Source organism: Anolis sagrei, chromosome 3 (assembly GCF_037176765.1).
Source record: "Anolis sagrei isolate rAnoSag1 chromosome 3, rAnoSag1.mat, whole genome shotgun sequence".
Lineage (NCBI taxonomy): Eukaryota > Metazoa > Chordata > Lepidosauria > Squamata > Dactyloidae > Anolis > Anolis sagrei.
In genome coordinates this window covers 230567304-230582484 of record NC_090023.1, presented here as the reverse complement: position 1 = coordinate 230582484, position 15181 = coordinate 230567304, and positions in this window count along the sequence as shown.

The following is a 15181-nucleotide window of genomic DNA, read 5'->3' as shown; positions in this document are numbered from 1 at the left end:
CAGGTTTAGACTCACTGGGGCTCTAAGCCTCTGCAGGAGTGGAGGACTGATTAGGAAGATCTGCCTCAGAAGGCTTGTTGATTCTGATGGATTCCTGATGGCTCTTGGGGTTTTTCCTGCCACTTCATTAGGTGATTCTGTCAAAGCTCTGGCAGACCTCTATCATACAGAAGTGGCCAGGGCAGTTGACACAATCACTCCCAAGCATTCCTTTAACATAGCAGAGGCAAATCAGCTCATTGGTACAACAAGAGGCTAGTACTGATGAAGCCAGTGAAATGGAAACTAGAACAGTTTTGGCATAAAAGTCGTGGAGAGTCTGACCAAACACAGTCTAGAGGTCATTTAAAAGTCTATTCTGTGGCAATGAAGGTGGTAGAAAGAAAGGTGATTGCCACCAACATTGCATCCAGAAGAACTGCCCTAGAGAACTGTTTCGAGTGGTCAGGGGATTTTTAAACCCTATTCAACTGGGGGGCCCTGACCAATTGGCAGTTCATTGTGAAGAATTTGCTAGGTTCTTTGCAGATAAAGTCGCTCTGATCTGCTCTGATTTAGACTCCAGTGTTAATGCAATCTCTGTTGATACAACTGAGTGTCTCTGTTTAATGGATTCTTTTCAGCTTATGTGGTCTGAGGACATGGACAAGATCTTAGGAGAAATGAAGGCAACCACTTGCTCTCTAGACCTTTGTCTGTCCTGGCTTTCCTGGGAAACATATGTGCAAGCATCTACAATTTGCACACAATGTATTCTATTGCAGTAAGTTAAAGTATTACAGTAAACATTTAAAAAAAACCTAAATTTTCATTAAATTCTCTATGGTAGGAAAAATGGAATAGGAAAAAAATGAGAAGAAAATTATCCTGTCAATGAACCTCCTCAACCCCCATCAATGTCAGGTTAAAACCTCTGATTTATGACATCATTTGCTATTGAATCTTTTACTGCTGTAACACATCTCTTGTGTTACAGCAGTAACTTAGTTCACCATAACATTGTTTTTACCCTGTCCCCAAGGCACGCCCATTAAGGGTTCTTTGCTCATTCTTGTTTAACTGACTTGGCTTACTTCTCTTGCATAAATGTGCAGATTGAAACACCTGCTTTCACACTTTGACATATTCTGCTACAGTTTTTAGCTAAATATCAATCACATACTGGTTAAAAGGGTTATTAAAAAAAACATGCATTTTTAAATCTATTCTTCATATATGTCTTATACACATAGTCTGAAGGTACTTCTATACACAATATTTTAACAATTTTGTGAATGAAACAAATTTTGTGTACATTGAGCCATCAGAAAGCAATGCAATTCAAACCTACCAGTAAAAGGAACAAACACACACTTTACTTAAAGCACCTTCCGCAGTACTTGAAGTCAATTGTTAAAAACCAACCTGAATTTGAAAAATGGGCCAAGTTCCTGCATTGGAAAATGTATGTGACTTACCATATATTGTTATGTCTCTGTAGTTACATATCCCAAAGCCTTCCTACAGCCCACCCCCAACAGGACAATTTCCAGGTTGCCAGAGAGTAAAGGGATCATTGGGAATTTAGCTGGATGTTTTGCAACAGGCACCAATAGAATTTTCCAAGGTGCTATTAGACACACCCCCTGCAGCACAAGATAAAGAAAAAAATCTGAATGCATCATCACTAATCCTCTCACTCTCTGGCAACCCAGAAAGTGTCATGTTGAATGGGCATGGCTGCAATAACCAAAAGGTTGTTGTATCATAAGGCAGACTTCTGATATCATTCCTCATCAATAAAATGATTGTGAAGGTCTTCGACAAGAGCACAAACAGGTTGCAAGTCAGGGAGCAGGGAATCTGGACTTTACTCATTGATATCTCTGGCTTCAAAAGTCAGGCAAAAATCTTAGCAGGACTCTCTAATCATAGTGTTTTCTGTTCTCCTTATTTTGTTTTGATAGGAAAACATTTTAAAAGATCTTTCTGGGGTCTGGTAACAAATTCTATCATCGTTTGTACTTGCTCTTCTTCCAGTCTACCAAGCATCCAAATTTTAATCCCCTCATTTAAGCTTTTAAAAAAATGAACTGGCACTAAATACACTGGCCTTGAAGCAACCAGAAATTTTACATTGTATAACAGTCATGAGGGTGAGCCTGGCATGTTCCCTTTACCTTGTAGTGCATCTAAATGAAACATGTTTTTGAGGGGGAATTTCCCTCTTGAATGCACTATTGCATTATTTAGAGGAGTAATGGAACAAAGGGAACACTGCAGGCTGAATCAGGATCCTATTTTTAATGTTTCAAAAGCAGGAAAGGGGGCAAGGGAAAGTATAATGGCTCTGCCATCCCTCCTCCATGGGCTGCTTGAGTCTAAGGAGGTAGGATCACTGGGGGGACTACTCCTGGGGTTACAAATGGCAATCCCAGGAGAAGTCTCCAAAGGTCCAACACCTCCAAAGATCTGGATCTAACTGAAAGTCTGGATCTTTAGAGCATGGTTGCCAGATATCGAAAGTGAAAATAAGGGACAAAATAAATTAAAATGCAAACCAGAGAATTAATAATTAAATAATTTGCATAACATGTAAACTAGACAGATGGGTTTGAGAGACTAAGAATTTGACAAGGTGAAATAATTCAGGTCCATTGACTAGTTCTGATCTTTAATTTCCTTCATGACCTGTGACCAGGAAGTCTGAAGCAGCTCTGAAGGGCATGCAAGTAGTTAAATTTGTAATAGGAGGCTCTTCCAAGGGGAAAGAGAGGGCCCTGCCCCCATTCCTCGCCCCTTCACCCAAAGTCTTCTCCTGCCCCTCATGGTGAAGAAAGCAATGCTGGTGACACCTTTCCCCATGAAAAGGGAGCCCCCCTCCACTGCCACCACCCAACAGAAATAAAGGGTGATTGATGTCCTGCCCAGAATGTAACAGGACATGGGATATTTTTTTTGTAAATATGGGATGCCTATCAAGGCGGGTTTGGAGGTGTTCTTTAAACCTGGAATAAACTTGGATTTACTAGGGTCTTCCAGGTTAAACTGCATCATCCTGAGACATTGTTTGCATGCCTCAGGACAATGCAGCCACTATTCCACATCATAGTGCAGTGTAGATGGGCCTTGGGCCTCTTGTCATTGAAAGCCAGAAAAAAAACAGTCACCCCAGCTAGGAATGAGCTGATCAACAAATTCAGTGATCTTTTGCACAGTCTTTGTTCTTATAATAGCAACATTCTCCCCCAACAAAAAAGCTCATCCTTTTTCAATATTATTGATATATGAGCTGCTAAAACATATATTTTTGTCACATGTCGGAAATGTCCTCATGGTAAAACTGCAATATCATTCTTTCTCAATGTTGACCTTGCCATCAACATTTGAAGGCTCTGTTTCTGAGCAAAAATGGAACCATAGCACTCCAGTGGATCCCTGATAGAGCTTAAATCACTGTAATGTTTACTTTATGGCACAGGAAAGCAAGCAACATGTCCGTCTTAATAAAGCAGCTGTTATGACAATGTAATGTCAAGGAAAATCAATGGAACAGAAAAAAATGTTACAGCAGCTTTTGCTAATGTCATGCTGAATAAATATTATAATATCAAGTAATCACTTCTCTGAACCTTCATACAGAATGAATTTATAGATTAATTATGTGAAATGAGTCATTGTTGTAGAACTACTTCTGTAGAGAATGATGGAATGTAAAGAAATCTGCTGCAGTTCTACAAAACAAATAGAAATTATAATTGCTTCATCTTCATAAAAGCATCATTACTTTACATCAAGTTGCAAGGATTAACTTGCTCCTGAAGACTATATGACATATTTCAGAGCCGGAGTAGTAGGTTTTTAAATTGAATCAGTTATCATGATTCATTAGTTCCTCATTTTTACATCACTTTTCAAATTTTAACACCTAAAATAGAGAAAGAGATTATCGCCCCCCCCCCCCCGATTCTATTCTAACCTATGAAGACTATATGTCTATTAAAGCCACTGAAACCAATCCTGCAGATTATCTATCTATCTATCTATCTATCTATCTATCTATCTATCTATCATCTATCTATCTATCTATCTATCTATCTATCTATCTCCAAAATTGTATTTGCAATTCAGTGCAAAGTTAATTAGAATCAATGAAGAAACAAAATAAGGCCCAAGAGACAGATTTTTCTAAAACTCTTGGGCTGAAGTCTTTTTTTCAGTCAAATTTTCAAAGTCTGAGGAAGTCGTGAAATGGGCTTTGAAGATCTTATTTTGAGACACACAACACAACAATCAGCCAATAGGACACCTAGAGGGTAAGTGATTGCCAAGACAATTATGATACAGAAGTTCAGCTTTCATGATTAATTAAGAGAAATATGAGTGGGTGAAAAAAAACTTAAATGATTTATAGCCGAACAGCATGGAACCTTGCAGTAGGATATTTTGTGTGACAACTTATATAGAAAAGAAAAAAGCGAAAAGTCTGGCTTGTGGGAATAGGGCGTAGATTTCCGAGAGAAATTAGGATCTATATGAAGAAAAATGCTGTCTATAAAAAGAAAGCACTTTCATCTGCATCTTAGGCAAGTTCACACAAATATGCTGATTTCATTTGTCAAATGCAATTAATGCATTAAAGAAGGGAAACAGGAGAGGATTGTAGTTCAAAATAGAGCACATGCTTTGCATGCAGAAAGTTTCAGATTTGATCTGTAGGTAGGACTGGGAGAGGTTCTTATTTGAAACCCATATTTGGACCACGACTATGGATGGCATGATTTTAATATGGAATGGAATGTTTTTAGATGTTTAATATGTTTCAATTTAATTTCAATTTATTTTTTTAATTGTATATGTTTTAAGGCATTGAATAATTGCTTTTATGTAAGCCACCTTCATGGTAGAGCAGGCACGTAGCCGGGGGGGGGGGGGGGGGGCTCAGCCCCCCCCCCCTAAAATCTCATGGTGGTTCGCGAAAAGGCCTTACTGGTGCATTATTTAAACTGTTATGTTTATTCATATCATGATCTGATCACCATACTCAATATATCCCATATGCATGGGGGGTATTGGGGTAATGATACAAAAGGTTTGCTAGGGTAGACCCTCTTTCACTCAGACTCAGACCCCCCCTGAAACTCAGCCCCCCCGAAACCCCCCCTGAAAAAAATTCACCCCCCCCCCGAAACGAAATCCTGGCTACGGGCCTGTGGTAGAGAAAGGCTGGGTATAAATAGAGTAAATAAATAAACAAACCCTGGAAATCAACTGCAATTCAGCATGAGCAATACTAACCTAAATAGACGAATGGCATGATTGTTTATGAAGTGGTATTCCACATTGCCTTGAGAGAAATGTATTTATGCTAGGTGGCTATAGAAAGAGAAATTAACATCTTAGAACTTTATCACATCAGTCTGCTATCCTACCACAATCGAGTTGATTAAGGGAATGGAAACATCCCAAGGCAGGTACACTCATTATCACATAACTCAGCACTATGGTCCTGGTTTGGCAATCTATGTCCCCATGTTATCTTTTCCATACCATCTCCATAACCCTATCTTCCTGCCTTATGATCCACCCAATGTGGTTTTTTTATCTTTTAATTTTTTTATCACAGTTGTGTAATTATGGCAATACAAAGATGAAGAAGAAAAGAAAAGAAGGAAAGCAATTATTATTATTATTATTATTATTATTATTATTATTATTATTAGTTGTAGTAGTAGTAGCAGTATTATACCATTTTTAATATAGCACCATTACCGTACATGGTACACACTAGCAAAAAAACAAGAAAACTGTTTCCTGCCCCCAGGCTTGCAATCTAATTAAGAAATACTAAATAAATAAAATTAAGAGCAGAGTTCAGAACAGATAAAAATATTTTTAAAAACACAATTAAAAATACATTAGCAAAAAGAAATGAACACCACCCAAGCAATTAAAACTGTTGCATGTGAAGGGACTGTGTGCTCCCCTTGCATATTTGCTACTGGTGGAGTGACGGCTTTCATATCAATCATAAAGTGGCCCAGAACTTGCAATAGCATTCCAAAAATTTATTGCAGCCTTAACAAATTTGATCACTTCCACTGAAGTTGACATTTCATTCTGCTTTTGGCTTAATATGATAGCTGATCCTAGAGATGCTAATACCGGCATAAAGTCATGGAATTTCAAGCAGATTCGCAACCCCACCGTGCTGACCTGTGCTAATTCTGTGGTACATAATAGCTTAGTTCCATCTGGCTATGAAATGTTCCATCTGTTTCAGCTGGGTTTATACTACATCAATTCACAATCACAGCTATGGGTTGCACTACAGTGACAGAAAATCTTTGTGCTCAATACTAAATAGAAAGTGCAGAGTCACAGAACACTTATCAGTGGTTCATTGCAATATATTTGCTGTTTTGAGAAAATTATATCAAAATGTGTCTGGAGATGCAGCAACATTAACTGTGCTGTGTACACTAATAATCTTCTGAGTCCTTCATGTCAAACTACCTCTCATGCTTCCTTGCAACATGTATTCTGTCCCAGATCTTCCCCTTCTCCTTCCTCCTCCAATGATTATCATTATTTCCCTTTTAAAAATTATAATGAAATAGTAATAAAGCTGAACTCTTCCACAGGCTCCACTGATTCATTTTTAATGATAGTTAAATAGTAATACTGCATAATTTACTGGACAAAATGTAGGTTTACATATTGAGTTGTAAATAACATCCACCATCATTGCAGTGGGATGAAATGTTGATGCATATCACAATGTACACAAATGTAAATACTCTTTCCAAAATATGTTACAAATGACTGGAGTTATATAATACTGGTTGCCTCAGCAATGGAAACATATTTGTTGATAGATGTTTCCATGCTACTCCTTTCATCCTCAAAAGGACATATGATCTGTTAATATCTGGTAGGCATAAAGTCTTGGAATGAGAAAAGTAGGTAGAAATTCAAATAATATGCTATCTTCTCCCAATATCCTTTGTATGGGACATGGTTGTGTCATGTGTGTGATTAAACTGCATTGTTGAGGTCTAAATATATGCCACCACTATCCCCTGCACCAAAGGGAGATGAAAAATTCACTGACTGCAATTTAGCAAACTGCTTAAACCAAGAAGGTGAAAGGAAAGCAGGCTGTACAGTTTGGGTATCCCTTATCCAAAAATATTCATGACCAGAAGTGTTTTGGAAGTTTGATATATTTTTATTACTCTGCAATACTTCTAATTGCAACTGGGAATAGAGATACAGGACCTCCCATAAAGTGATAAAAATATAAATTAAAATTTGCTTTTTTGTTCTCTAAAAATTTCTAGGTTCTCCAGCACAATTCTATAATCAATTTCTGCTGGAATCTCACTGGAAGACCTATAGAGGTGTTCTCTGTAGGACACATATGTCAAACACAAGGCCTGCAGGCCAAATTCAGCCTGCCATATCATTTTAAGTGGTTCACGAGGCTTTCAATGCCAGAACAACATAGTAACAGTCTTACAACTGCAAACAGTGCTTTGAAAACAACCGTAAGGCTGATGTGGCCCTTGGTGAAAATACGTTTGTCACCCCTGTTGTTGGAAGTTCAAGATCCTCCAGTGCAGTTGTATGAAGCTAACCATAGATTTGTAGAAGAGGATAAAGAATCTAGATTCCCAGAGAGAACATTGCAAATACATCCATGAATAATGATATTCACAAAAGTAAACCTGCAGGTATGAAGGGTTCACTGCACACAATGAGATAATCCAAAATTCATTTATGTTTGAAATACACCTTATACGTATATAAAGACTAAAGACAATTTTATGCCAATCTTCTAATATCTTTTTGTATGAAACCAAGTTTGTATACATTGAGACATCAAAAAGCAAAGATATCACTATGTCAGCCAGAAAATTTAATTTGGACTTTGGAATCCCAGAAAAGGGATGCCCTCTTCATATGTACTGGTTTTGTCTTGATGCCCTGTTGCAGCCAAATACTGTGGTCTCCTACAATGACACCCTCAAGGAGAGGTTTGGGGGGCCTGAAGAAACAAAAAATGTTCATAAAACATGACCCCACCTATTTCAGCTCACTGCTATTACTCTCAAGTGGAAGATAACTGTAAACATGACACTTTTCACTTTCCTCCTCCCACAAAAACAAAATTATTTTCCATGATAGATGACAAGAGTCCTGTTCACAGAGCCATGGCATGACATTTTAATTTAAACCTTCCTTTCACATTCATGGAATACTATGAGCTGAAGTGATTTATCATTTGGTAATTGTTCCTGGATAGCTACTCTTCATTGGCTTAATCTTTTACATCCCAGAAGGAATAAAATATATGTTATTAAAACTCATCAGCTGCCTTGCAAATTTATGTTGTAAATCAAATCAAAAACAAGTATGAGAGTGTTGAGTCAATGTCCCTTCGAAGGTAAAAGGCACAGGCCCCTGAACCAGTGTCTGAGATGAATGGCAGCTGTGCAAAATGTATGACATTTATCTGTCATTTTTCTACACTACCTTTCTCAGAGTAGTTTGAAATAGGAAGTTAATGGATTGAAATGTAAATTTAACACCCACAAGTTTAAAACATAGGCTGCATTTCTGCAGAGGTGTGTGTGTGTGTGTGAAATCCTGCCTATGTCTATAAAAGATTTTCCTGTTTCTTTCTGTGGACCCATTCACTTTTGTCCCACCCATCTCAGGAAAATAGCTTCTAATAATTTGCATGGGAATTGAGATTGTAGCTCTCATGGTCAAAAAGGTTCCTCCACTTTTAACATACACAAATAAGAGGCAGCAACATCTTTTTGCTTTGCTCGTTTAATTTCCTCCCCTTGCCACAACTTTCTTATTAAGGCTGTTATTACAACAAAAAGAAGCAACATTAAAACCTGTTGCTGTTGTGTACCTGCAAGTCATTTCCAACTTATGTCAGTTGTAACGCAAGCCTATCACGAGGCTTTCTTGACAAAATTACTTCAGAAAAGGTTTGCCTTTGCTTTCCTTTGAGTCCAAAAAAGCAGGATTTGATCAAGGTCATCCAGTGGGCTTTACCCAACACCCAAACCACTGTGTCACCTGGATATTGTAGCTCAACTCTACAATAAGCAAATCTTTTTCATACAAAAAGTTAATGTTGCCTACAATTACTTGATCCACACATAATGCTGTATCATGACAAAATCATAAGAAAAAGCCATTTAAACTCTCTCACTCCTAAACTCATCTTTTTCAAGTATCACTGTGAGGAGAGGTGTGAAGGCTTCTGTTTCATGTAGTAACTTATTGTTTAGTCCCAAATAGAGTACACTCATCAAATCAGTTGTTGAATGAGGAGTCAACACAAAGATAAATCCTATAGATGGAATGGCTGTATTTCAGTCAGGAGAAACAAAAAATGTCCCCAGTGTGTCAATCAAACACTAAACTGTAGTTAACTTTAACTATGATCAATTGCCATCATTTAACTCATAAACCATCCTTTGTCATTTGTTTATATTTCACCATACATTCATTGTTAAGAGTAAAATGTAATTTGAACGGCAAACACTTTTGAATATGACATCTTTGAAGCCATGCCAAAGGAGTGGTGAAAAATACATTACAATAATGTGTAGTTGGCTGAAGTTAGTTTTCATAGTACTAATGTATAATTTGGTGTTATGTTCAAATTAGTTCAGTGAAATGATTTCTTACTCTTAATTTTAATTTTAGCCAATCCCTCATTACATACAATAACACCAGAAACAATGATGGAAAACATTTGCTTTGGTTCAACCTACCAGTGCTTCCAGCTATAACATCATCAGCAACAACACTGCATGCTAATTTCTTCCTCCCTACTGCTGCTTTTTTGAGCAGTGCAGGCCACCTGGTGACCAACTGCAAACTGAGATTAATTAGCCTTCTATATTGCCACAGAAATTGTCCTCTGTTCAACTTGTGAATCCCTCAAACTTTACCTTCTCCAGTTAGTTCTGTTTACACTTCTCCTTTACTGTATTGGAAGGAAAGGAAGCTGCCTCCAGTTTAAGCAATAGTTGCTGTTTACCAATGTTTATTAATTACCCTGCTGAGATGTTTTCAATATAAACATTGCAATCCACAATTACATTACAAATGGATAAAATAGTTATTCAGTCAAGTCTTTATATAGTGTATGGTTACTTTGTAAATCTTTCCAAATGACAACACAAATTACGAAGTCAAGGTCAACTATTCCAGTCCCATTGATTCAAGATAAACTCTGTGGTGATCACAAGCAAACTAAAAGCATACATAAACAGGTTTCATATTAACTGGTTGCTCCAAATCATTCACTTCTAGCTAAAGTTGCCTTATGTGTGTTTCAGTTTAAATTTAAACCTAAGGAGCCATCCTTTCTTGCATGGGTTGATAGAGGCTATCATACACATCCAGTATGTAACAATACAGTTCAATTTTTGTTATATTATTTTATGATCACAGCTTATATTTCTTGCATACTAATAAAAGACTTGTCTCTTCTAGTTTAGTATTCATCTGCTAGGGCTGCAATCTTAAATCTATTTATCTGGCATCAGATCATACTGAAATAATAAAAGATAGGGATTGTTGTGAGTTTTCCGGGCTATATGGTTATGTTCCAGAAGCATTTTCTCCTGACATTTTCCCCACATCTATGACAGGCATCTTCAAAGGATGTGAGGTTTGGTGGAAACAAGGCAAGTAGGGTTTATATATCTGTGGAATGTCCAGGGTGGGAGAAAGAACTCTTGTCTGTTTAGACAAATATGAATGCTGCAATTGATCACCTTGATTAGCATTGAAAAGCCTTGTAGGGAAATCGTCACAGCATATAGTCATATATACTAGGCCTGGGTAACAACGCAAAAATTTGTTTCTAAAATCGATTTGTAATTGGGGTTTTTTTTTGTTTCGATATTTAAAATAATTACAAAATTTTCCCTTAAAAAAGTTCGGTATTTACGAAATTTCGTAAATATTTACGAATCGATTCGTTAAGATGGCGCCCGCGTTGGCGCATGCGCAAAGCGTTTACGAAATTTCGTTATTTGTATGCATCGCTAATAACAAATCGATTCGTTAAGATGGCGCACCGCGTTAGCGCATGCGCAAAGCATTTACGAAATTTCGTTATTCGTGCTAATTGCACTGTATTAAATTATATATAGCACTTTGTGTTGGCAAAAGGAGCACACTGGTTGGAACTACACAAATAATGAGCGAGCACTGTATTATATAGCACTTTGCGTTGGCAAAAGGAGCGCACTGGTTGGAACTACACAAATAATGAGCGAGCACTGTATTATAGCACTTTCTGTTGGCAAAAGGAGTGCACTGGTTGGAACTACACAAATGACAAACGCACACACAGGCACACAAGATTCTTTTCTTTTTTTAGAATATTTTTTGATTTTTTTTTAAGAATAAAAGAAAGGTATTTTTCAAAAATATTTAAAAATGGAAACTTAACAAAATGCTCTCCCCGCTGTGGAGCCAACAGCCACAAGACAGGGGGAAACACACACACACAGGCTCACAAGATTCTTTCCTTTTTTTAGAATATTTTTTTGATTTTTTTTAAGAATAAAAGAAAGGTATTTTTCAAAAATATTTAAAAATGGAAACTTAACAAAATGCTCTCCCCGCTGTGGAGCCAACAGCCACAAGACAGGGGGAAACACACACACACAGGCTCACAAGATTATTTCCTTTTTTTAGAATATTTTTGATTTTTTTTAAGAATAAAAGAAAGGTATTTTTCAAAAATATTTAAAAATGGAAACTTAACAAAATGCTCTCCCCGCTGTGGAGCCAACAGCCACAAGACAGGGGGAAACACACACACACAGGCTCACAAGATTATTTCCTTTTTTTAGAATATTTTTGATTTTTTTTAAGAATAAAAGAAAGGTATTTTTCAAAAATATTTAAAAATGGAAAATTAACAAATTAACAAAAACTGTCCTCGCTCTCCCAACAACAGAATTAAGGAATTAAGGAATCAATGCAAGGAAATCCAGCTTAGCCAGCCAACCAAGCCAATGCAAGCCAATGCAAGCCAATGCAAGCCAATGCAAGCCAATGCAAGCCAATGCAAGCCAATGCAAGCCGCCCTCCCGGACCTCCCTTCTCCCTCGCCTCCGCAACAATGAGCAAAGCGGCCACGCGGAGCCGCTTTTAAAGGGCTTCCCGGCCAATCAAAATCAGCCACGGTGCACTGCTTGGGTGCTTGGGAGCGCCGGATTGGCTCCCAGGCACCAGCATCCTCCATCCCATTTCCGAAACGGGCAGAAGCTCGTAAAAAGGATGGAGGATGCCGTTTCGTTATTGAAAAACCCTTCCGGGTTTGAAAAAATGTTTTGTATTCATTTCGTAATTGCCAAAAATAACGAATATTTAACGAATTACAAAATTAACGAACGAAACCGCCCAGGCCTAATATATACATATAGTCACAGCATCAGGTTTTTATATGCATAATATTAAAGACAGACAAATCAGCTAAAAAAAAGAAAAAAAGAAGGAAATATGGACTGGGAAAAAGATAACAGAGGATGAATGTAGTTATGGAAAACCAGTTTCTCAAAACCTTTCATCAGTTTAGATAGTATCAGCAAAAGTTCTGGAGAACTCACAGTCCTATGATATTTTTCTGTTATTAATAATTGTGTTGTATTGCATTGATTTACTCATGGACCACATAGCTACTTTTTAAAAAACAAATAAAGGTGTATTTGAGTCCGAGATGCTGAAGACCCCTCTACTAGTAATGTGACAGCTGCAGCAGTCTTTTTCTTTCCATCAGAAATTGTTCTGGTAATGTGTGTGGGAAGGTCCATATCCGTTTTCCCATCATCATATTCATTTTCATACCATTATTACTTCCACATCATTAAAAAAAGATGAGTTCTTCAACAAGGAAAAAATTACATGGGATGTAACTATGTCATTAATGCTCAAAATGGCCAAGGCTGCTAGGGGTTAGAAATCCAAAATATCATTCAGGCCAAAAGTCCTGGGTGGTCCCCAGGACTTATATACCCCCCCCCCCACCTGACCAGAACGAAAGCATGCTTTCATTCCAGCCTGATGTCACCAGCCAATGAGTTCATACCATGTGATTAAAGCCATTAGTTAACGTTAGTTAATACCATTAGACACAGGAGCAGCAAGATCTAGGAGTAGGAAACCAGCACTGGCTATGCAGCAGTTTCATGACTGTCCTGAGTCATAAACTTGCTGTATGGTAAGTTCCCTTCTCAAATATGGCATTTGTTCATGGACACATTTAGGATGTATATATAGTGAATACAATATATACCAGTTTTACTTGTTTAATCATGTAGGGTCCTATTCCAAAATATTCCTGTATGACAGTAATTTCAAGTTTCAAGGTAATGTCCTATTTTGGCACCTACATTGAAGCTTTTCATCATATAATGCTGACTGCTTCCATTGACATGAAGTCAGTATTTTTTTTAAAAAAAAATGCAGTTTAATTAGGTACATAAGTCTATTTCTTCCAAAAGGGATACATTTAATAATTAACATGTTAGAGAACTCAGAATAAATTAAAACATGGAAAACATTTCACAAATATATTATGGCAACATGACACAATTCATTCCCCTTTTCATGCACTGATGAGTACAAGAAAAAGAGGATGGTGGTTTTGCTTCATGAGTACAGTAGACCAGTCCAAATCCGGGAGATGAGCTGGAATACTCATCATCCATTTGTCGGGGGGGGGGGGCATTTTAAGAGTCCTTGGATTGAGACATTTAGGATATGCTCAGTTTGGTAGTGTCATTTGCTTTTCGTTCCAGGTGACAGGAGAATCATGTGTTGGCTTCCATACAGTTCTGTCACTTCAGGTTCCCTAAAATAATTAGGCTTGAAAGATAGTGGTTTTATCAGAAGGCAGTCAGGTCACCCAGTCTTGCGACCTCTTCTCACGAGGCTAAATTTGGTGGCATGTGCTGATTTAGCCCCAGTCACCCACGGACCCAGCATGGCTCCGTGAGTGAAGGAGAGTGGAGCTGGCACATGCCACAACCAGGGCAACATGGGAGGGCTCTTGTGTTGCCATTGCAATGCATGGGAGGAAGCCGTGCACTCATGCTTCTTCCCATCTGATCACCCTCCACTGGAGCTGGGCAATGCGGGGCATGGGGCACTGGGTTCCCCGTACCCCTCTATAAAGCAAAGCACCACCGGTGCCTGTGTGACAAGGTAGTTGGATTCTGTGTGCCATGCCAAGATAGCTTTGCTGAATTGCAATCAATAAAGTTGTGGCCTGTTTTGTTCCATATTAACATATCTTTATTGGCATGTTCAATCCTACATCACATCTGAGGGCTGCAAATTACTATCCAACATTTCACCGAAACAGAAAGGAAGGGAGATGGGAAGTGAAACAGAATCAGTGTGCCACTGATTTTGTTCTCCTTAGTGCTTCTCCTTGGGAGTGTTTGGGCAGGAAAAAGGTGTTTGAGTATAGCAAAGATGATCAGTGTTGATAGGATGATGTAGTAGGCATATAAAAAATTATGCTGTCCTACAGATTGTTATCCAGACAGAGAATAATTTTTGTGCTTTCAAGCTCCATCTCACTTGTAGTCAGCACTAATGAGCACACACAGTTCTTATCCAAGCTTATCCAAGTTTTTATGCCAGTTCTGGAACAGTGGAGATTAATTCCATTCCATTAATAGGAAGGGATTTGTCAAAATGATTTTGATAACAAAACAAACAAAATGGCCAAGGAGAGAAGAAAGCAGAGAAAACTATAGTTCCATCATGTCCAAGCTACCGCTTTCAGCCTAGTAGGGCTTTTGATACCTCAGAGTTGCTCATATCAAAAATCTCCAAAATCAAGATTCAAATTGCTATGAAAGAAAATTTCTGAAGTAAAAAAGAGATCTTGTGAATACATGGAAGATAAGATATAAGTGACCTATATTAGCTGAGAGTCACAATGGATTGGATCAATTGTAAAGCTAAAGAATTTCCTTCTAAAGCCAAAGGAAATTTTTTCAAGGGAAAGATATCTTTGTTCTGAAAAGGGATTTTTTTTATTGTGAAGAACTCCTAATCCAACCCAATTCATGTATTGCTAAGGTGTACAAAGATTTATGTGTGTAATGTATTGTTGAAGGCTTTCACTGGGGTTTTG